The following is a 22,544-nucleotide window of genomic DNA, read 5'->3' on the forward strand; positions in this document are numbered from 1 at the left end:
CTTAACTGTCACTGGTTTCCTAGAATTTCATGCTTTCTAATGTTTGAAGTAAAGGATCAAAAAGATATGAGCACTTAACCTGATGTTTCCACTTACCTGAAGGTGAAATGACTTGAGGCATAAGGTCTGTATGCTGGATAATTGAAATGCTGAAGAAAAGAGATGAGATAGATGAGCAAGATATGATAGCAGAGTGCTTATGCCTTGCAGTAATGATATATAGTTTTTCCCAACGAGTGCCTTCTGAGGCAAGCTCGTTGCTTTCTTAAAGAAGAGCACCTAGACCACACAGGATTCCCCACAAAGGGAAACAATGCTGGGTGAATGAGGGCTTGTGCACTTGCCTATGAGAATGACCTGAGGAGACTATACCCAAATTTCTTCCCTGTCTTTTACCCTGGGATTCAGTGTTATGTTATTGAGTATGATTTTTGGGTCTTCAACTCTCTTAGAGACATTCATTTATCACCATATTCCTGGGACCTCAGAAGGCATAATACATCAGTGATTTCACAAGTATTTCCAATCTATGTTACATAGAATGCTAGTGGAAAGAAACGGGATAAATAGATCCAGGATACCCACAGTAACCATACAAATAAGTGAATTGAAGTTAGGCATCACCATCCCTAACTTCAATCTCTATTACAGAGCTATAGTCTTGGAAATATCATGGTATTAGCTGAAAAATTTACAGGTAGAACAATGTAATCAAATTGAACAACCTGAGATTAATGCACAAACCTATAATCACCTGATTTTTGATAAAGAATCTAAAATTATACAAAGGAAAAATTAAACCATTTTCAACAAACGATACTGGCATAAATGTATATAGGCATGCAGGAGTCTGCGTATAGATCCATTTGTATCACCTTGCACAAAACTTAAGTCCAAAAGGATCAGAGATATAAACATAAATCCAACGACATTGAAACTCTTCGAAGAGCATTTGGGAGATACTCATCAATGAATTCATACAGGAGACAACTTCCTGAATATAACACAGTAGTACAATTTATGCTGTAGAGGATGTGAAGAGAGGGGCACAAACTGCCACTGCTGGTTTGAGTGCCAATTCATACACCCACTTTGGAAATCATTATGGAGATTCCTCAGGAAAAGGGGAATCAGTCTACCACAAGACACAGGAATTCTACTGTTAGGCATATAAACAAAAGCTTCAAATTCACACAATAAGGACATCATTACCACTATGTTCATAATAGTATATTTGTGATTGCCAGAACCTGGAAACAACCTAGATGCCTCTCAACTGAGGAGAGAATATAGAAAATGCTGTACATTCGCACAATGAAGTACTACTCATCAGAAAAAAACAGTGGAACCTTGAAATTGGCAGGCAAATGATGGCACTAGAAGAAAATATCCTGATTTAGGTAACCCAATCTCAAAAAGACAAACACGATATATACTCAATTCTATAAGGATTTTACATATGTGACAGGATAGAGCCAGTCTGCAATTCCACTTACGGAGAGGCTGTGAAACAGAAAAGAACCTAAGGGAGATATGCATGGTACCCCAGAGAAGAGGAATGAGGCAAGTTCTCCTGAACAGTTTGGAAACATGGCAGAACGTGGGGTGGAGTGGGAGATGGGAAGAAGAGAAAGGGGGAGAAGAGTAGGGAAGAGTTGGTAATTGGGAACAGGAAGGCTGAGAGTGGGATAAAATAGAGGAAGAACAGGATTAGAAATACAATAATAGATGGAGTCATAAGTTTGAAGAGGGATCTGGCACCCATGAAAACACTAGCGATCTAAAAGTGTGACACAAGCAAAGTGATAGTTGAGAGACTACCTTAAATGTCCATTACTGATAATGAACTTGACATGCATCTTATATGCCATCCTATCACCTTCATTCAGCTACTGATGGAAGCAGAGACAAATATCCAGAGTTAAACACTGAACTGGACCTGTGGAACTGAGTGACACAGAGAGAGGTACAATAAGCAAATTCGCAAAGAATGGGCTGGCAAAACCAGCAGAGACAGCTGATCTGAACTAGCTGGTAAACTTGGACCCCACACTGACAGCTGGGAGGCCAGAATGGGACTGATCCTGACCCCCCCTGGGTGTAAGATTCAGTGTGCATTCCTGGGCAAGCAATTGGGCACTGGGCAGTAGATCAGTGATTTTCCTACTGAGAACATGAGGCTATTTCTCAATAGTAACAATCAACAATGTAGATAGAAAGACAACCCAAGGCAGGGGTTTCAAGAGCATATTCAGCAATGGACAGGGCCTGAATATCCAGACCCAACCAATGTGTCCCACCTCCCTGAACAATCACTGCTCTGTTTCCCAGTATCTACTACTTGGAATTCTACAAAACAAGGCAGTTAGGATCAACAGTCTTTTCTCATGGGCTTAGTCCTAGGGAACTCCCAAAAGGAAGGGGGAGCACATGTTCATTGCCTTAACTGTCACTGATTTCCTAGAAATTCATTCTTTCTAATGTTTGAATGCAGGGATAGAAAAGATATGAAGAACTTAATATGATCTTCCCAATTACCTGTAGATGAAATGACTGGGGCACCAAGTGTGCATCCAGGATAACTGAAATGTAGAAGAAAAAGATGGACATGAGCAGAGTGCTTATGCCTTGCAACTTTGACATCCAGAGTTTGTCCCAACAAGTGCCTTCTGAGGCAGGTTCAGTGCTTTGCTAAAGAACCGAACGTGGACCTCACAGTATTCCCCACAAAGGGAAACAATGCTGTGTAAAGGAAAGCTTGTGATCTTGCCTATGAGAATGACCTGAGGAGACTAGGCCCACATTTCGTCCCTGTTATTTACCCTGGGACTCAGTGTCATGTTATTGAATATGATTTTTATGTCATCACCTCTTTAAGAGACATTCATTTTTCATCAGATTCCTGGGTCCTCAGAAGGCATAGCTATGCCTGATAGGGGGAAACAAACAGTGCAGCTTTCAGGATGACAAAGACCATCTAGAAGGTAGGTCTCAGAGAACTTCAGACAAATGGTAAGGCAGCATTAGGTTCCTTCAAATGATCATACAGAATCAGTTTTCTTAGTCAAGAAAAAATTTGGGAATTCAAAAGTTGCAAGTTATTGTCAGGAGAATTACAAAGCACAGCTTTTGTACATCTAAACTCTCGATCGAGTTTATTGGCGTCAATTGCTAATCAATTCATTGGGGTGAAAATGTAAAATTTTAATGGTAGTTACCTGTTTGCCACCCCTAGACAAACTTAAACCTTTCCTGTTTCACCATCATCCTCACTGCCTATATTCATAGCATTAGCTGGCAGAATATTGGGAAGGCATATTATAGGTCTGCTGAAGACCTGTTAGTTTCTGATTATGGACAATGTCTTACAATGGCCAAGACGTGTCATCTACTTTTATTTGCACAGCGCTATACGATTATTCTCTGACATCACTCCCTAATCACCATAGAAGGATGCGTACCCTCAAGGTTCTTAATTGCACTAGCACCACATGCATACCATCCCCACACATGTTCTCTTGCCCCGTTCCTTATAACCTGATTTGAAGCTTTGTATGTTATTCATGTGTTTGAAATTCCATGCCACTCATGTGTGGTGAGTTGATCTCCACAGTATAATGAGCCTTTGCATCTAGGCAAAGAGGGGAATGCCTGTTTAAAAGCAAGCTTTGGAATTGTCTCATGTTGCCTGATGCCTGCGTGGCAGGAGAAATTCACTAATCCTAAAAATAAAAAAGGTAACTGAGCTTGATTTACTGATATATCCATCAGTGCAGTAGAACACTTTGAGACTCTGTCTGACTTTTAACCGACAGAAAAATAACCTATTGATCTTTCTGCAGTCCAGAGTCTGTATACTGTACAAACCTGAGCACATTCTTTGCAACTTCAGAGCATGTGAACCTCCTGACACAGCGAGAACATGTAACTTTTGCCCCGGAAGTACCAGGCAACATGGGAGGTAGATAGACCCTCGAAGGAATGGATTTCAAGATCACATAATCCTATCACTGAGATGTGCAAGGGACAGTGCCTGATCATTCTGACCCAATCCTTTTGTCCCACCTCCCCCAACAGTCTCAGCTCTGGTTCCTAATACCTATTAGTTGGAACTATACATGACAAGGCAGAGTAAATTACCATTTTTTATGGGCTTAGAACTTCAGGTTCCACAAAAGGAAGCAAGAGCACAAGTTCTGTTCCCTAGTATCACAGGAATCCTAGAAGGACGTTGTTTTTAATATTTGAAGGCAGAGATCCAAAAGAGATGAAGGCACTTAGCATGCTGATGACTCTTACCTGAATAGCTCATGACTGGGGCGAATAATCAGGATGCTGGATCACTGAAATGCAGAAGGGAGTAGAGTGCTTATGCCTGGCAGCCTTGATATATATAGTGTGCTTCAACAAGTGCCTTCTGAGGCAGGCTGAGTGCTCATCAAAGAAGAGCACCTGGACCTGACAGGATTCCCCAAATAGGGAACCAATGTTGGGTGAATGAGGGCCTGTGTACTGCACTATGATAAAGTCTAGATGAGACATGGCCCTCATTTCTCCCTCTGTCCTTTAGCCTGGGCCTCAGCGTAATCCAAGTGAGCATGATTTTTATGTCATCACCTCTCTTCATGAGATTGGTTTGTCATCATAGACCCGCGTCCTCAGAAGGCATACGTATACCTGATAGTGGGACACAAACTGTGCTGCTTACCAGGACTACAAATACCATCTAGCAGGAAGATCTTGGCGAGCTTCGGACAAATGGTCTGCCGGCAGTAGGCTCCTGCAAGGGATCAAGCAAAATTAGTCTTCTAGGTCAAGGAAAGTTTTGCGGTTCCAAAATGCTAGGTTATTGTCAGCAGAATCACAATGCCATACTTTGGAACACCCAAAATATGCAGCACAATAATTAGTGGCAATTGCTAATATTGGCCATTGGGGAGATGATGAAACATTATAATAGTGGTTACCTGTTTGCTACCCTTAGACAAGTTTAAACCTTCACTAGTTTCACCCTCATCATCACTAACTGCATTCATAGATTTGGTGACAGACTATTGTGAAGGGATATTATAGGTCTGGTGGAAACATTTTAGCGTCGGATCATGCACCATGTCATAAATTGTCCAACATCTCATCTGATGTTGTATAAACATCCCTATCCCATATGCCACTGAAATCACTCCCTAATCACCATCATAAGATGCTTATCCTCAAGGTTATTTATTGCCCAAACACTACACCTGAATACATACACCTGAATCTTGGCCCATTCATTTTCACATATGCAACGGTATACCTGGGAACTTGGAATGTCATGCATGTTTTTGAAATTCCAGGCCCCTGATGTGTGGTGAGTGGGTCTCCATAGGATTATAAGCCTGTGAATCTAGGCAATGGAGAGAATACCTGTTGATCTTTACACACTTACCTGAATGTGAAATGATTGTGGCACCATGTCTGCATCCTGGATAACTGAAATGCAGAATAAAGACATTGACATTAGTAGATTACTAAGGCTTGCCAGAATTGACATACATAGATTTCCTGCTATAGTGCCTTTGTAGGCAGGCTGAGTGCTCCTCTAAGAAGAGTACATTGAACTCACATGACTCCCCAGACAGGGAAACAATGCTGGGTGAAATAGGGGTCTGTGTACTGCACCACTATAAAGGCATGATAAAACTCCGCCCCACTTTCTCACCAGTCCTTTAGCCTGGGCTTCAGCATAACCTTTTAATCATGGTTTTTATATCATCACTTGTCTTCAGATCATTCGTTTGTCACTACAGACCTTGTCCTCAGAAGGGATAGTTATAACTGATAGTAGAACACAACTAGAGCTGCTTACTAAGATGACAAATACCATGTAGTATTTAGGTCTCGGTGATCTTCAGACAAATTGTCAGTGCGCATTAGACTCCTGCAATGATTAAGCAGAATCTTTACTCTTGTTAAAGGACAACTTTTCATTGCTAAAATATTATATCAGTGTCAGAGGAATTGGAATTCACAGTTTCTGAAGGTCCAAACACTCAAGCATGATAATTGGGGGCATTTGGTAATCAAATCCATGGAGGAGATAATGAAAAATTTTAATACTGGTTTACCTGTTAGCCATCCCTATACAAGTTTATCCCTTCATCCACAATGCCTGAATTCATAGCATTAGTTGACTGATCATTGGTAAGGCACATTATAGGTCTGCTGAAAGCATTTAAGCATCTGATCATGCACTTTGTCATAAAATGTCCAAAATATCTGCTGTATTTTGCACAGCACTATACCATTTCCCTTTGAAATGACTGCCTAATAACTATAGTAAGATGGGTATGCTCAAAGTTCTTAATTTCTGAAGCACTGCACAATTAGGACACCTATACACTTTCTTTTAGCACTATCCTCATCAAATGAGCAAAGGAAGACTTTGCTGCTTGGGATGCCTTTCATGTGGTTGAAATTCCATGCTACTGATGTATTGTGAGTGGGTCTCCAGATGATGATGAGCCTGTACTTCTAGGCAAAGTGGGGAATGACTGCCTAGATACATCCTGTCGAATTTCCTCATTTGTCCTGATGCCTGCATGGAAAGGCAAGTTCATTAAACTTAAAGAAAGGAAAAGGAATCTGAGTTTGCCTAACTGATATGTTCATTAGTGCATTAGAACTTTGTGAATCTCCGTCTATGTTATGAGCCACAGAGGAGTAACCAATTGATCTCTCTCATTTGATGGCCTGCAAGGTGGATATTCTTAAGTGCCATCTTTGCAAGTTTGGAGCATATCACCCTCCTGACTCAGCAAGAACATGAAGCTCCTGCCTGTGATCTATCAATCAGCACGGGAGGTAGAAAGACTCCAAAATACAGGAATATCAAGTTCACATTCAGCTCTACTGAGCTGTGCAACATTCAGGGCCTGAATGTCCTGAATCAATCCTTATGTCCCACCTCCCCCAATAGTCATTGTTCTGATTCCAATGCCTACTAATTTGAATTCTACAAGACAAGGCAATTTGAAATACCATCCTTTAATCATTTTATGCCTAGGGGAAGGGAGAGCACAAGTTCTGTGCTTTATGTGTCACTGGATTCAAAGAATGTCATGCTTTCTAATATTTGAAGACAGACATCCAAAAGATTCTGAAGAACTTAACCTCATCTTTCCACTTACTTGAAGGTGAAATGACTGGGGCACCAAATTGGCATTCTTGATCACTGAAATGGAGATAGAAGATATGGAAATGAGCAGAATGCTGATAACAGCCAGCATTGATATACATAGGTTGCCCCAAAAAGTGCCTTCTGAAGCAGTCTCAGTGCTCTACTCACAAAGAGCACCTGGACGTCACAGGATACCCCAGACAGGGAAAAAAACTGCTGGGAGAATTTGGGTCTGTGCACTGGCCTATGGTAAATACTTGAGTAGATTAGGCCCTAATTTCTATCCTTTCCTTTAGCCTGTGCCTCAACATAGGCCTTGTGTGCATGATTTTTATGTCATCAACTCACTTCATGACATTGGTTTTTCATCATAGTTCTGCGTTCTCAGAACGTGTAGCTATACCTGTTATTAGGGCACAAACAGTGCTACTTACCAGTCTGATAAAGACCATCCAGCAGGTATGTCTCTGAAATCTTCAGTCAAATGTTTAGCCAGCATTAGATTCCTGTAAGAGATCAAGCACAATCAATTGTCTTAGTCAAGGAAAATTTTGGCACGCTAATAGTTGTAAGTTAGTGCCAGCAGAATTACAATGCACAGCTTCTGAAAGCCCAACGTCTCAATCATGATAATTGGAGACAATTACTAATCAATGCCATGGGGGAGATAATGACAAATTTTTATTTTGTTTACCTGTTTGCATCCCTAAACAATTTTTTTTGTGGACTGCCTATTTATTTGACTAGTAAACTCCAGTAGTGACTTTCAAATGTTAACCTAGAGGGATTGATAAATATGGGTTACTGGGAGCCTTGGCACCATAGACTTTCTTGTTCACTATGATGATGTTTGTCTTGTGGAACTGCATCCCTAATGACTTCCCAGGAAAGGCCAACGGAAGCAACCTTGTTTCTTATCTAAATTTAAACTGGAAAATGAAATATAAAAAAGACAGTGTCAGGGTTAATCCCTGAACAACATCCAGTATAAATGAATCCTGATTTAATTTGAATGAGTTATGATGAGCAGGTGGCAGACACAAAACACCAAGAAAACGCCATTGTGCTGTCCAGGGGTCTAACATGTCATGCTACCCAATCTCTAAACAATTTTAACCATTCATTTGTTCCACCCTCATCGTCACTGTTCTCATTCTTTGCAGTACCTGACAGAGCATTGGGAAGGCATATTAAAGGTTTGCTGAAAACATTTTTAGCTCTTTTTTATGCTTTTATTTAAATTAGAAACATGCATGCTTCAGTTGTCAATCCCAGCTCCCTCTCCCACCCCTCCTCCCTTGTCCCTCCACCAGCACCCCTAAAATTTTTATACATAAACATATTTTAATAATATGAAATTTCTATCATCCTATAGTCTTTTTCCTAATAATTATTAATTAATTTTACATCCTGACCGAAGTCTCTCCCCCACTCTCTCCCACCTCCCCTCCACCCTCTTCAACCCACCCCTCCTCCATATTCAACAAGAAAAAAATTTTTTTAAAGATTTATTTTTTTACATATGCACTTTTCTGCCTACATGCCAGAAGAGGGCACCAAATTGAATATTAGATGGTTGTGAGCCACCATGTGGTTGCTGGGAATTGAACTCAGGGCCCCTGGAACAGCAGTCAATGCTCTTAACCTCTGAGCCATCTCTCCAGCCCAACAAGAAAATTTTTTCATACAATAATGGCTTTCACAATCCTTTTCATACAATAATGGCTTTCACAATCCTTGTCATACAATAATCACTTTCACAATCATTTTCATACAATAATGGCTTTCACAATCCTTTTCATACAATAATTGATTTCACAACCATTTTAATACAATAATGGCTTTCACAACCATTTTAATTGTGCTGTCCAGGGGTCTAACATGTCATGCTACCCAATCTCTAAACAATTTTAACCATTCATTTGTTCCACCCTCATCGTCACTGTTCTCATTCTTTGCAGTACCTGACAGAGCATTGGGAAGGCATATTAAAGGAATGCTGAAAACATTTTAACATGTGATCATATATTGTGTCTTACAAGGTCCAAGAAGACTCATCTGCTGACCTTGTGCACTGCTTTATCATTTCCCTGTGACATTTCTGCCTAAGCACCATTGTGGGATATGTACCTTCAAGATTATTAATTGCACAAGAACCACCTAAGAAAATTAAATGGTATCTGCGTTTGTCTTACTAATATGTCCATTAGTGCACATTAACACTGTGAGTTTCCACCTGCCTTATGATCCCCAGAAAAGAATTCTAATGATCCCCCTGGAGTGCTTGGTCTGAATAGTGGACATTCCCCAGGGTACAAAAGGAGCATAATTTTTTTGCAACATTAATTCTTGATAACTTGTCTGATCATGAGTCTCCTGTGGTTCACATTATATACCAACTTTCTGAAGAAGTACAGTAAAATGTAATCTCATATCTCATTCTTTAAAGGTTAAGTGCAGGTTTGAGTGCTTTTCTACACAAAGTATGCTTAGAGTAACCCCTTTAACAGAAAAACAAAATAAATCATGAAAATTCTGAGACAACATTGTAAGAGTTCACAGACATATAAATCAGAAAATTTTGAATATTAAATTAGGAAATCATAGGAGGCTTTAAGGTTTAAGATAGCATGCTTACATTGGAACTGAAAGGTTATGATTGAGATGGTTAAAAGAGATTTTACAAGATGCCATTCAAACAGCTGAGGTCTTTTCAAAGAAGAAGCACAGAATGACTAATGATATTTGGTGATTACATCAATGACCTCACAAGGAATTCCATACTATGTGACCTAGAATGCTAGTGGAAAAATGGGATAAATTGATCCAGGATAGCCTAAACTACCATATACAATAAAGGAATTTCATGAGGCATCACCATCCCTAACTTCAAGCACTATTACAGAACGATAGTCTTGAATGCATCATGGTATTAGCAGAAAAATAGACAGGTAGAACAATATAATCGAGTTGAACACCCTGACATTGATCCACAAACCTATAATCACTGGATTTCTGATAAAGAAATGAAAATTGTACAATGGAAAAAATAAACCATCTTCAACAAACGATACTGGCATAACTGTATATTGGCATGCAGAAGCCTGCAGATAGATCCATGTGTAACACATTGTTCAAAACTTATGTCCAAAAGGATTAAAGATGTAAACCTAAATTCAACCAAACTGAAACTCTTCGAAGAGACATAAGGAGATACTCTTCAATGAATTGGTACATGAAACTGCTTCCTGAATATAATACAGTAGTACAATTTATGACAGAGAGGATGTAAAGAGAGGGGCACACTGCCACTGCTAGTGAGAGTTATAATTCATACACCCATTTTGGAAATCAGTATGTACATCCCTCAGGAAAGTGGTTATCAGTATACCACAAGACCAGGAATTCCACTCTTAGGCATTTATCCAAAAGATTCTAGTTCACACAACAAGGACATCTGTACCACTATGTTCATAATAGCATATTTGTAATTGCCAAAACCTGGAAACAACTCAGATGCCCCTCAACTGATGAGAAGATAGAGAAAATGCTGTAAATTCACACAATGGAGTATTACTCAGCAGTAAAAATTGGAATCTTGAAATTGGCAGGCAAATGATGGCAATAAAAGGAACCATCCTGACTTAGGTAACCCAGTTACAAAAAGACAAACATGGTATATACTAATTTTTATATTGATTTTAGATATGTATCAGGATAGTGCCAGTCTGCAATTTCACTGACAGAGATTCTGTGAAACAGGAAAGAACCTAAGGGAAATATTCATTAAGGGAAATATTCATTGTACCCCAAAGAAGAGGAATGAGGCAAGATCTCCTGAACAGTTTGGGAACATGGCAGAAGATGTGGGGGGGAGTGGGACATGTGAAGAAGAGAAGGGGTGGAGAAGTGTATGGGAGAGTAGATCATGGGGAAAAGGAAGTTTGAGTGGGAATAGAATAGAGGGAGAACAGGATTAGAAATACATTAATAGATGGAGTCATAAGTTTGAAGAGGGTCTAGAAACTGGTGAACCCTCTAGCTATCTAAAAGGATGACACGAACAGGCAAGCAAAGCGTTTGTGGAAAGACTATCTTAAATGCCAATTACTGATAATGAACTTGACGTGTATCTTATATGCCATCCTATCAACTTCATTCAGTTACTGATGGAAGCAGAGGCAAACATCCACAGTTAAACCCCTAAATGTACCTGTTGAACCTAGCAACAGAGAGCAGCAATGCGCATATTCCCAAAGAATGGGCTGGCAAAATCAGCAGAGACAGCTGATCTCAAAAAGGCAGAAACCTTGGAAACCATACTGACAGCTGGGAGGCCAGCATGGGACTGATCCTGAACTCCTGAGTGTAAGATTCAGTGAGCAGGCCTCGACAACCAATTGGGCACTGGGCAGTAGATCAGTACTTTCCCCAGGCATACATATGGACTTTGTGTGTCCATAATATAAAGAGGGATGATGTCTCAACCTGGAATCTTAGGGAGTGTCTGGACCCTGACCTCAGTGAAATGAAAAACTATGGGTATCCCCTTTGTGGAAGGGATTTGGACAAGCCTGGCAGGCTGGGGTTTATGTTGGTGGATGCGGGGATAGGGAGGGAGAGGGAACTGGGATTGATATGTGAAGCAAAATATTTAAAATTAAAGTAATAAAATAGCAAAGGTCATCATCTGGTTAATTTTAGAGGCATTCCATCTTTTGGATTTCATGAGAATATAATCATTATGAAATGCTTACTGCACTTTTCTTCCTCCTCCTCTGTATTTTTAAAAGATTACATCATCTTCTCCTATACACTTCCACAGAATGTCCTTTGTTTCACAATCCTGAATGCATTTTTCTGTTTTGTCAATAACAGTCAAAATTTTGTAGAGTCATGTAGCATGTATTCAAATGCCATCAAATTTATGGATGTGTATCTGGTATGTCTAAAGTAATATCAAAAGCATTTTCAATGTAGGCCTTTTGGTTTGTGTGTTCTGTCTGATGATGCCTATCTATGGTAAACTACCACATTTTAACTCTCCTTAAATTTCTAAATTTCAGTTATAGGTATCCCTAAATAGAGAAGGTTTTTTTGTAACTAAAATTCTTGCTAATGTGCCTGATCATGAGCCTCATGAAGGTCTCATTGTGCTCCAACTTTTTGAAAAATACAGTAAAAGTTTCTCTCATGCCTTAAACAGTTAAATACAAATTTTGAGTGCTTTCATATTGGAAATATTCTTAAAGACCTCCCTGTGACAGGCAAAGAAAACAGATATTGCAATCTCTAAGTGTACATTGTCAGAGTGCAGAGCCATTTGAATCAGAAATGTCGATTATTAATGTGTATTGTCTGTTCTCCTTGGCTATTGATAGCAAAAAGTTCAGAATTCTGGATCAGGAACAGATGCACATAAATGGGCATTTGAGGTACTGAGATTTTAGAAGATGAGATAGGAAATCATGAGAAGGATTACGATTTAAGATGTCTTAATTACCTAAGAGCAGAAAACGTTAGATTGTGGTGGTTACAATATTTTACAAAATGACATTCACATAACTGGAGTCTTTTCAATGAAAAAGCACAGAGGGATAAGTAAAATTTGTTGAACATTTCGGTGACTTGACAAGGGAATTCTAGACTCTGTCATTTTAATGCCAATGGACTGAAAGGGATGGATGTGATCAATATTCTATGAATCAAAACATAAGTGCCAAGACAGTGACATCACAGAAAATTTATTTTTTGGTCCCCTCATGTTATAGATCCTGTGGTTCTGAAATCTGTCATTGTATGGAGGGACCTGCACAACAGACTAAGATTCAATGATTGCCTCTCCCACCTGAATGTGAAGAGGACTTTGAAATTCCCACCTGCAACTAATTAGAAGTAAAAAATATCATTGATGTAATTGTATCCTGACTCTTATTTCTAGCATGAATTGCACTGGTCCTCAAACACAGACAGGATATTTCTTCTATAACAAAGTTGTGATTGTTGTTACTTCTTCTATACCTGACTGTAAGATTTTATGGAGAATGTATTAAGAGAAAGAATGGCAGATGTTGTTTGTGGTTTTTATGTAAATATAAGGATAATTCATGAAAATGACTAGCTCTTTGCTGAGTTATTTCAGGAACTGCTAAATGCTGTACATACAGAAGAATCAAATAGTCCATGGAATTCACCTGTATTTGTTATCAAAAAAGTCTTGAATTTGGAAGGTGGATACTTATATGAAAGCTATCATCCTGGTACTTCAGCCTATGGGCACTTGACATCTTGGCTTATAACTACCTTTTCTAGTACCTAAGGATTGGACAATTGTAGTTATAGATTGAAAAGATTGCTTCTTTATTATATCATTACAAGAGAAACAGAGAAAAGTTTTCTTCACAGTACCTACCTATGACAATTCTAAACCTGTAGAAAGATTTCAGTGGAAGGTGCTGCAAAAGGAATGTTAAATAGCCTGACATTCTTCCAGTATTTTGTGCAAAACCTTTGGAAATCATTCATAAACAAGTTAATATATCATTATATGGATGACATATTACTGTCTGATTCAAATTAACGTACTTTGGAATAGATGTTTGAAGCAGTAAAGTAAACTTTGCCTCATTGGGGATGAAAAATTACTACGAAAAATATAATGAGGACATACCATTAATTATTTAGGTTATGAAATGGACTCACAGAAAATTAGACTACTGAAAATACAGATCAGAAGAGATCGTTACAAGACTCTTAATGATCTTCGAAAACTACTTGGAGAAATCGTTCAACCACAGACAATTATCAGAGAATTGCATGATTTAAAACACCCGAATATGGCATTAAATTGAGACAAAGACCTAATTAGTTGAAGAATATTATCTGCTGAGGCTGAAAAGAATGAGAATGTGTAATAAACAAATACTAGAAACACATTTGGACCATGTGCATTCTGGTTATTTTACCATCTAGACAATGCTGCACAGAAATGTTAATGCACAGGAAGGGCAGCATAGTTGCATGGGTATTCCTTCCACATAAATATAATTAAAAACTAGTAATGTATAAAGAAATGTTCTCTGATGTGATATTAAAAGATAAGTTAAGGCTTTTTCAACTTACTGGAAGAGACCCAGCCAATATTATTGTATCTTTTAGTAATGAAGAAATTTTCTCCTAATGGAAGGATAATGAATAAAGGCTAACAGCCTGCAGTAACTTTTGGGGGAAAGTAGTAACAATAATACCAAAACAGAGAGTATCAGTTTCATAAATAAACTTTTTGGATTCTTCTGCATATGTTGAGAAAATGCCTATTTTTGGAGTTCTTTCATTCTACACTGATGCAAAAAATCAAGTAAGGCAAATAATAAACCACAAAATATAAGTAAAGTAGTTCAATGTCCATACAGTTCTGTATATAGGGCAGAGCTATACATCATTCTCATTGTATTTAAAAACTTTACACAGCCTCTCAATTTAGTTGTATATTCTCAATATAATGAGAGTTATCTTACACATTGAGGTTGCAGAATTTGTTTATGATGGAACAAAATTAACCTCATTGTTCTCCAATTAGAGGAAAACATCAGATATAGAACTCATCTAATATATGTATACGATACATCAAATCCCATATTTACCTTGGTTACCAGTGTTCTATTGTATGTGCTTGCCACAAAAAACATTACTTATACCCTCATCAAGTGTGGTGTTTATCTTTACAATAAATTGTCATCCTTCAAAACAGAAAAGTACTAGTCATATTTGGAAACATCACTGTTGTCAAGGTGACCAGTTATCTGAACCTCATATTGACATTTGTATGAGTCAATCACCGCCTTCAGAGACTTGTTCTCATCAATGACTCAGGCAAGCCCTCTCTTAACACATGAGTCTCTCCAATGCTGCAGGAATAGCTACTCACATTGACTTTGAAATGGATGGTAAGGACTGTGCAGCTGGCTTGTTGCTCAGCTTCTGATCTGACTTACTGAACCACCTATAGAATGGTCTCCTTCCTCATAAACCATATACACATTGAAAAGTTATCAATGTTCAATATGCCAGAATTAATTATTAAAAAGGGAAAATTTCACTGAGCTTTTGATGGGCTCAATTTGTGAACTGAAGTGGATAAATTACTAAGAAAAAGAACACATCAAAAATGACAAAGGTCATCCTCTATAAATTTTAAGGGGCATTCCATTTTTTGGATTTTATGAAAATATATTTACCATGATATGCTTACTACATTTTTCTTCCTCCTCTTCCTGATCTCCCCTATGATTTCATCCTCATCTCCACACATAATCAACGAATATGTGCTGTGATTCACAATCCAATACGGATTTTCTATTTTGTCAGGTAACAGTCAAAACCTTTTAGAATCATGCAGTGTGTATTCAAATGCCATCACTTCCTCAGTGTGTACATGATAAGTAGTGCCTACAGTTATATCAGAAGCATTTTAAGTGCAGGCTTTTGGTGTGTGTGTTTCTGTCTGAATGAGGTCTTTCTATGATAACTACCATTATTTATACTTCTCTAAATTTCCAAAAGTTCAATTGTAAGTCTCCCTAAATATTAAACTTCATTTTTTACATTATTTCTCACTAAAAAGTCTTGTCATGTGCCTCCTGAGGTTAACCCTATGCTCTAGTTTTGTGAAAAAGTGCAGTAACATGTTTACACATGGCTTGAATATTAGATTTGAATGCTTTCCCATAAAAAACAGGCTAAGATATCATATAGTGAAAACTCTGAGATTACATTGTCAGAGGTACAGCCAGATAAATGAGAAAAGTTTAGTAATAATGTGTGTTCTCCAACCTCAGTGGCGATTCATAGTGAATGGTACCCCTTGTAGTTCTCACAGTTGTGGAGTAGCAACAGATGGGGAAAATGGGCTTCTGAGTAACCGAGTTTTAAGATGAATGAAGTAGGAAAACATTAGAAGCATTTAGATATAAGATGTCTAATTTACCTAATAGAAGAAAAAATGAGATTGAGGTGGTTAAAGAGATTTTACAAAATGATTTTCCCACAACTGGGGTCTTCACATTAAAAAACAATAGAATAATAAGGAATATTTGGTGACCTTTTCGGTGACTTGACAAAACAATTCCATGCTATGTGAACTTGAATGCCAGTGGGCTGAAATGGAATAAATGTGATCAACATTGCACGAATCAAAACATAGTGCAATTCAGGAAAATGGTATTTCAGATCCCCTTCCAAACATAGATATTTTCCAGAATATCTGGCAGCTGCACTTGTAAATGAGATGGTAAACTTCTTTTCTCTGAAAGAAAAGCATTTTCTAAAAGAATTTGAGGAGCACACTGCAACCTTGAATTTAATTGATGGTTTCTGTGTGAGAACTGTGTATTTAGCCACTATGCTAGGACAAGTTTCTTTATTCAGTTTCCTTTTCTTTAAACATTTTTTAGGTACAGGTATCCATTCATCACATGTTAACACTCCTAAAGACTTCCTTTCTTAGTATCTCAGAGAAATTTAAAAATTTTGTTTGATCTTCATTTGGATGGATCTCAATGATTCTGAATATAGGGTTTGCGTTTCATAGGTGTTACACTTGAGAAACTGAGTGTGTCTGCTTCCAACTATAAGGCATGTTTGCAACTACCTATCTCTCTGTTTGCCATGGGAGTGTTCTGCAGATGCATGAATCTGAGTGTAGTGCTTCGTACAAGTCAGAGTTGTATCTATTTGCAAACTGTATTATGTGTGAGTGCTATGTTTTCTTCATTAAATACACATGTGGTAAAATACCTGAAGTGCAAACATTCAGGTGTCTGATCACACCATTAACTCTAGCAGAATAATTAGGGTCAATTTCCAATCAATGGGACAGTTGAGGAAATGAAAACTTTTAGTGGTGGCTACCTGTCGGCTGCCCCAAGGTAAATTTAATCGTTTAGTTGATTCAACCTTGCCTTCTGTGCCTTCATTCCTAGAATCAGACCATGTAATATTGGGAAAACACGATACACAGCTACTGAAATTATTTCAGTTTCTGATCTTTGCCATGTTCCTGACAAGGTCCAAGATTGCCATCTGCTGTTTATTGCATAGCACTAACACATTAGCATCTGAAAATTACTTCAACTCACCAGAGCAGAATGCTTAACCTGAAGGGTATTTATTTCCCAAGGACCTTCTTCTTAGGATTCTTGTTGAAGTTTTATGGTCATTCATTATAATAAAAGCCAGGGAATCCTTTATATATATATATCATGCACCTGATGTGTGATGAGCTGGTCTCCAGATGATATTGAGTCTGTGTATTTGAGGGTGCAATGCATGTGCATCACATGATGCACCCTCTTGCTTTGCCTAATATTTTGCATATGTGGGTGACAGGAAAAATTCCTTAATTCCAAGGGACAGAAGGCATCTGATTTGGTCATGCTGCCAGTGTCCATCCTGGAATCTGGGGCTTAGGTACTGGTTTTTTCCAATAGGAAGGTAGCACATGAATGCTGTACTGCAAATGTTATTAAATGACTCAGAAGGTCAGCTGTATTAGTAGGTGAAGTCCCAGGACCCAGAGAGAGCCTGGACCGTGGGCATTTCTTTCCCCTTCTCTGAAAGTCTCATCTCTGTGGCACCAAGTTGACAACCAGGATCACTGTAAGTCAGCAGATAAGATGGGACATGTGTTTCTTGCTTGTTCCTGGAAACCTAGACATGTGTAGAGTGTTACAACAAGTGGCTTATGACACAAAGCTCAGTGCTCTACTGAGGAAGTGCAACTTGACCTCACAGGATTCCCCAGACAAGGAAACACTGTTAAGGTAATGAGGGCCTGTGTATTGGACTATGAGAAAGGTCAGAGGAGACTAGGCCCCTATTTCTTTCCTATCATTTAGAATGATTTTTATTTCATCACCTCTCTGTGTAACCTTGGTTTGTCATTATAGACCCATGTTCTCAGAATGCATATACGTACCTGAAATTGGTACATAAAAAGTTCAACTTAACTCATGGCAAAGATAGTTTAGAGGGTAAGATTTTGGGAAATTCAGACAAATTGTCCGTTTGCTTAATTCTCCTTCATGGATTAAAACAGAATCAGTTCTCTTGGAATCAGAAGCATTCTTTCCAAGTTGGGTGTCAAAGGCTACTATTCTGACGTGGAGCTCATCATCAGAAAAATACAATATTCTCCATATGTTGACATGATTTTAGTATATTGGTGCTTTCTGCTCAGTCAGAGGACATGGCTTGATTTGGTGTCTGGATGGTACATGACTATGATCCTCCAGATGTGTTTAGTTAATTGAACAGAAAAGTAATAATTCTAACACAAAATAACTTATCTTCCATTGCTGGTAATTGGGGACAGGATGAAGGTACTGCAGCCTCTGAAATTCTTGGTAATGGTGGCAGGGAATACTACAATCCTTCTTCTCCTTTCCCCAATATAGGAATGTCACAATGCTGTGCCCGGTAATGCTCAGTGATGAAATCACTGATTCCTCATCTTTGAATTCATTCTCTCAAACCCTCGTAAAATCAATGAAATAAAAACAAGGGTGAATGCATGTACTTGTATAGTGTAACAGAAAGTGATTCATCATATGATACTACATGATAGTCACATGAAAATTGTTTTCCCTCAAAATATGGGAGATAAAGCAGTATGCATTATTTTCTGTCATCCTGAAAAGGGGAGCAGTAGTATCCATATTCTGGAAACATCACTGTTGTTTAGGGAACATCCCACCTGGCCCTCAAATTGTCATTTGTATGAGTTGCTCACCATCCTCAGAGACTTATTGTCATCATAGATAAAGAAAACCCCTCTCTTATCCCCGGTCTCTTTCCAATGGTACAGGAAAGCTGGAATAGCTAGTCTCTTTGACTTTGAAATGGATGGTCAGTTTTCTAGTTGCTCATATTCTGACCAGAGTTACTGAACCACAATCAGAATGAACATATGGTCTTCTGCCTCTTAAAACATTTGAGACGAAAACTTATGAATTTCAAAATTGCAGCTTTAATGATAAAAATGAGAAAAACCACAGAGCTTTTAAAGTTGATAAAATATTTTTAAAAACACATAAAATCTGGCAAAGATGGTCTTCTTATTAATTTTAAGAGACATTCCAGCATTTGGATTTCATGATAATATATTCATTATGAGATTTTTCTACATTTGTCATTCTCCTCATTCTGATCTCCCTATATTTTCACCTTCATCTCCCTAAAAGAAGCACGAATTGTCCTGTGTCTAACAATGCAGTATGGAATTTTTATTTTGTCAAGTAACAATGTGAACTATATAGAATCATGCAGTGTGTATCCAAGTGCCATCAGGTAATGGATATTGATGAAACAAGTAATGTCAACAGTAATATCAGAACTGTTTCCAAAGCAGGCCTTGTGGTTTGTGTGTTTCTGTTCCCTGTAGTTGAGGGACTGCATAGTGGACATGCATGAGTGCCATATTTGGAAGTTTGGAGTATGTCACACTCCTGACACTGCGAGAATATGAAGTTTTGCCCCAGCAATAACAATCAGAATGGGTGCTTGATAGACACCCAAAGCAAGGAATATAAAGGTAACATTTACCCATCACTGAGCATGGCACAGGACCTGCACATCTGACCCAATCTAGGTGTCCCATTTCCCAGAACAGTCACAGCTATGTTTCCCAGACCTATGATTTGGAATTCTACAATAAAAAACAGTATGAATTACCATCTTCTCATGGGAAGAGGCTTAAGGGATTGCCAAAAGAAAGGGACTGCACAGTGGACACTCCTAGCACATTCTATGCGAGATTGGAGCATGAATACATCAGAGTGAGAACATGAAGGTCTTGGAAAAGCAGTAACAATAATTAGGGAAGGTATTTGAAGAATACATTAACCTATCAATGAGCTGTGTAATTACAATGGACTGAAAGCCCTGATCAATTTCTTGTGTCCCACCTGTTCAAAAATTCAGAGCTCAGTTACCAATATCTACTAACTGGAATTCTAAAAGACAAGGCATCTTTAATTACCATCTTTTTATCATGGTCTTATTCAGATTGGATTCCAAAAAGAAAGGAGGTCGCAAGTTTTCTGGCTTAAATTTCACTGCATTCCTAGAAGGTCTAGTTTTCTAATGTTTGAAGTAGGATATTCAATGGAGAACTTGGTACTTAAGCTGATATTTCCACGTACCTGAAGGTGAAATAATTGAGTCACTAATTCTGCATCCTCGTTCACTGAAATGCAGAAGAGAAGAGATGGAAATGAGCAGCATGCTGATGCTGCCCAGATTGACATACATAGATTTCGCCAAAAAGTGCCTTCCTTGGCAGGACTCATGCTCCCCTAAGGAAGAGCATCTGGACTTAACAGGATTTCCCAGAAGGGAAACACTGCTGGGTGAATGAGGGCCTGTGCACTGGCCTATGAGAAAGGCCAGATGGGACTAGTCCCCCATTTTTCCCCTGTCCTTTAGTCTGGGCCTCAGCAGCCAGAACCTCAGCATGATATTTATGTCATCACCTCTCTTCATGACTTTGGTTTGTCATCATAGACCCGTGTCCTCAGAAGGCATAGCTATACCTGCTAGTGGGACACAAACTGTGCTGCTTACCAGGATGACAAAGACCATCTAGTCTAGAAGTAGGTCTCGGCAAACTTCACACAAATAGTCAGCGGGCATTAGACTCCTGCAGGGTATCAAGCAGAAGCAGTTGTCTCAGTCAAGGAAAATTTTATGGTTCCAAAGTTCAAAGTCAGTGTCAGCAGAATTGCAATGCTCAGGTTTTGAAAGCCCAATATCTATATTGTGATGAATGGGTGCATTGGTAATTGTTTCTTAGGGGAAGCTAATGATAAATTGCAAATGCAGTTACCTTTTGTCACACCTAGCCAAGATTAACCCTACACTGGTTTCCTCCTCTACCTCACTGCCAGCATTCAATGTATGAGGTGACAGACTATTGGAAGGGCATATTATAGGACTGGTGAAAAAATTTTACCATCTGATCATTTACTGTGTCTCACTAGGTTCAAGACATCTCTTCTGATCTGCACAGATCTATCCAATTTCCCTCTGACATCACTGAGTACTCACAATTGTAGGATGTATAACCTCAATTTCTTAACTTCCCAAGCACCATATTCATAGGATCCCTACACGTGATCTCTTGCCCAATTCCTTATCAAATGAAGGATAGAGGCGGGTATAGCTTGGGATGACATTCCTGTGTTAGATACATCATGCCACTTATGTGAGGTGAGATGATGTAACATAATGCAGAACCTGTGCATTATTGCCAACAGTGGAATGCCTGTCCAGTTGCACATTGTCAAATTGCCTAATGTGGCCCGTTGCCTGTATATCAGGACAAGTTCACTAACCCTAAAAAAAGAAATGGTATCTGAGTTTATCTTTCTGATGCGCAAATTATTCTGCTAGAACATTGTGAGTCTCTGTCTCCCTTCAGACCCTCAGAAAGGTAACCTAGTGATCTCCCTGCAATCCTGGACCTGCAGACGGGACACTCCTGAGCAACATCTATGCAAGACTGGAGCATGAATCCTTCCTGCCAAAGTGAGAACATAAAGCTCTTGCCAAAGCAGTAGCAATCAGTATGGAAGTTATTTGAAAAATACATTCACCTATCAATGTGCTTTGTAATTACAATGGACTCAAAGTCCTGATGTATTTCGTGTTTCCCAGTTGTATGAAAATTCACAGGTCAGTTACCCAATATCTACTAATTGGAATTATGAAGTCAAGGCATCTTTAATTACCATCCTTTTATCATGGTTTTAGTCAGATAGGATTCCAAAATGGAATGGAGTACCCAAGTTTTATGGGTTAGATTTCATTGGAATCCTAGAAGGTCTTTTTTCTAATGTATGAAGGAGGATATCCAAACTAGACCTAGGTACTTAAGCTGATATTTCCTCGTACCTGAAGGTGAAATGATTAAGGCACCATGTCTGCATCCTCGTTCACTGAAATGCATAAGAGAATAGATGGAAATGAGCTGTGTCCTCATGCTGTCCAGCTGCACATACTTAGATTTTGCCAAAAAGAGCCTTCCTTGGCAGGACTCATGCTCCCCTAGAGAAGGGCACACTGGACTTAACAGGATTCCCCAGAAGGGAAACACTGCTGGGTGAATGAGGGCCTGTGCACTGGCCTATGAGAAAGGCCTGATGGGATTAGTCCCCCATTTCTCCCCTGTCCTTTTGTCTGGGTCTCCAGCAGCCCCAACCTCAGCATGATATTTATGTCATCACCACTCTTCATGACGTTGGTTTGTCATCATAGACCGGTGTCCTCAGAAGGCATAGCTATACCTGCTAGTGGGACACAAACAGTGCTGCTTACCAGGATGACAAAG

General features: G+C 38.9%; 9 non-coding genes and 1 pseudogene across 9 annotated transcripts; all 10 read right to left on the reverse strand.

Moving 5' to 3' along the window:
- Nucleotides 1-399: 399 nt before the first annotated feature.
- On the reverse strand, nt 400-477 carry LOC121137963. Its single transcript, XR_005875217.1, has one exon. It is a non-coding gene; the product is annotated as a small nucleolar RNA SNORD115 (small nucleolar RNA).
- Nucleotides 478-2,825: 2,348 nt separating this feature from the next.
- LOC121137959 lies at nt 2,826-2,904 on the reverse strand. Its single transcript, XR_005875213.1, has one exon. It is a non-coding gene; the product is annotated as a small nucleolar RNA SNORD115 (small nucleolar RNA).
- Nucleotides 2,905-4,573: 1,669 nt separating this feature from the next.
- On the reverse strand, nt 4,574-4,652 carry LOC121137957. The gene has a single exon (XR_005875211.1). It is a non-coding gene; the product is annotated as a small nucleolar RNA SNORD115 (small nucleolar RNA).
- A 1,063-nt stretch (nt 4,653-5,715) lies between these two features.
- On the reverse strand, nt 5,716-5,793 carry LOC121137960. The gene has a single exon (XR_005875214.1). It is a non-coding gene; the product is annotated as a small nucleolar RNA SNORD115 (small nucleolar RNA).
- Nucleotides 5,794-7,458: 1,665 nt separating this feature from the next.
- On the reverse strand, nt 7,459-7,536 carry LOC121137962. The gene has a single exon (XR_005875216.1). It is a non-coding gene; the product is annotated as a small nucleolar RNA SNORD115 (small nucleolar RNA).
- A 7,427-nt stretch (nt 7,537-14,963) lies between these two features.
- Nucleotides 14,964-15,029, reverse strand: LOC121137967. Its single transcript, XR_005875219.1, has one exon. It is a non-coding gene; the product is annotated as a small nucleolar RNA SNORD109A (small nucleolar RNA).
- Nucleotides 15,030-18,026: 2,997 nt separating this feature from the next.
- LOC121137966 lies at nt 18,027-18,109 on the reverse strand (annotated as a pseudogene).
- Nucleotides 18,110-18,913: 804 nt separating this feature from the next.
- Nucleotides 18,914-18,979, reverse strand: LOC121137969. The gene has a single exon (XR_005875221.1). It is a non-coding gene; the product is annotated as a small nucleolar RNA SNORD109A (small nucleolar RNA).
- A 1,665-nt stretch (nt 18,980-20,644) lies between these two features.
- On the reverse strand, nt 20,645-20,723 carry LOC121137972. The gene has a single exon (XR_005875224.1). It is a non-coding gene; the product is annotated as a small nucleolar RNA SNORD115 (small nucleolar RNA).
- Nucleotides 20,724-22,395: 1,672 nt separating this feature from the next.
- LOC121137964 lies at nt 22,396-22,475 on the reverse strand. The gene has a single exon (XR_005875218.1). It is a non-coding gene; the product is annotated as a small nucleolar RNA SNORD115 (small nucleolar RNA).
- Between the last annotated feature and the right edge of the window lie 69 nt (nt 22,476-22,544).

Source organism: Mesocricetus auratus, unplaced genomic scaffold (assembly GCF_017639785.1).
Source record: "Mesocricetus auratus isolate SY011 unplaced genomic scaffold, BCM_Maur_2.0 contig_5486_pilon_obj, whole genome shotgun sequence".
In the NCBI taxonomy this organism is placed as follows: domain Eukaryota; kingdom Metazoa; phylum Chordata; class Mammalia; order Rodentia; family Cricetidae; genus Mesocricetus; species Mesocricetus auratus.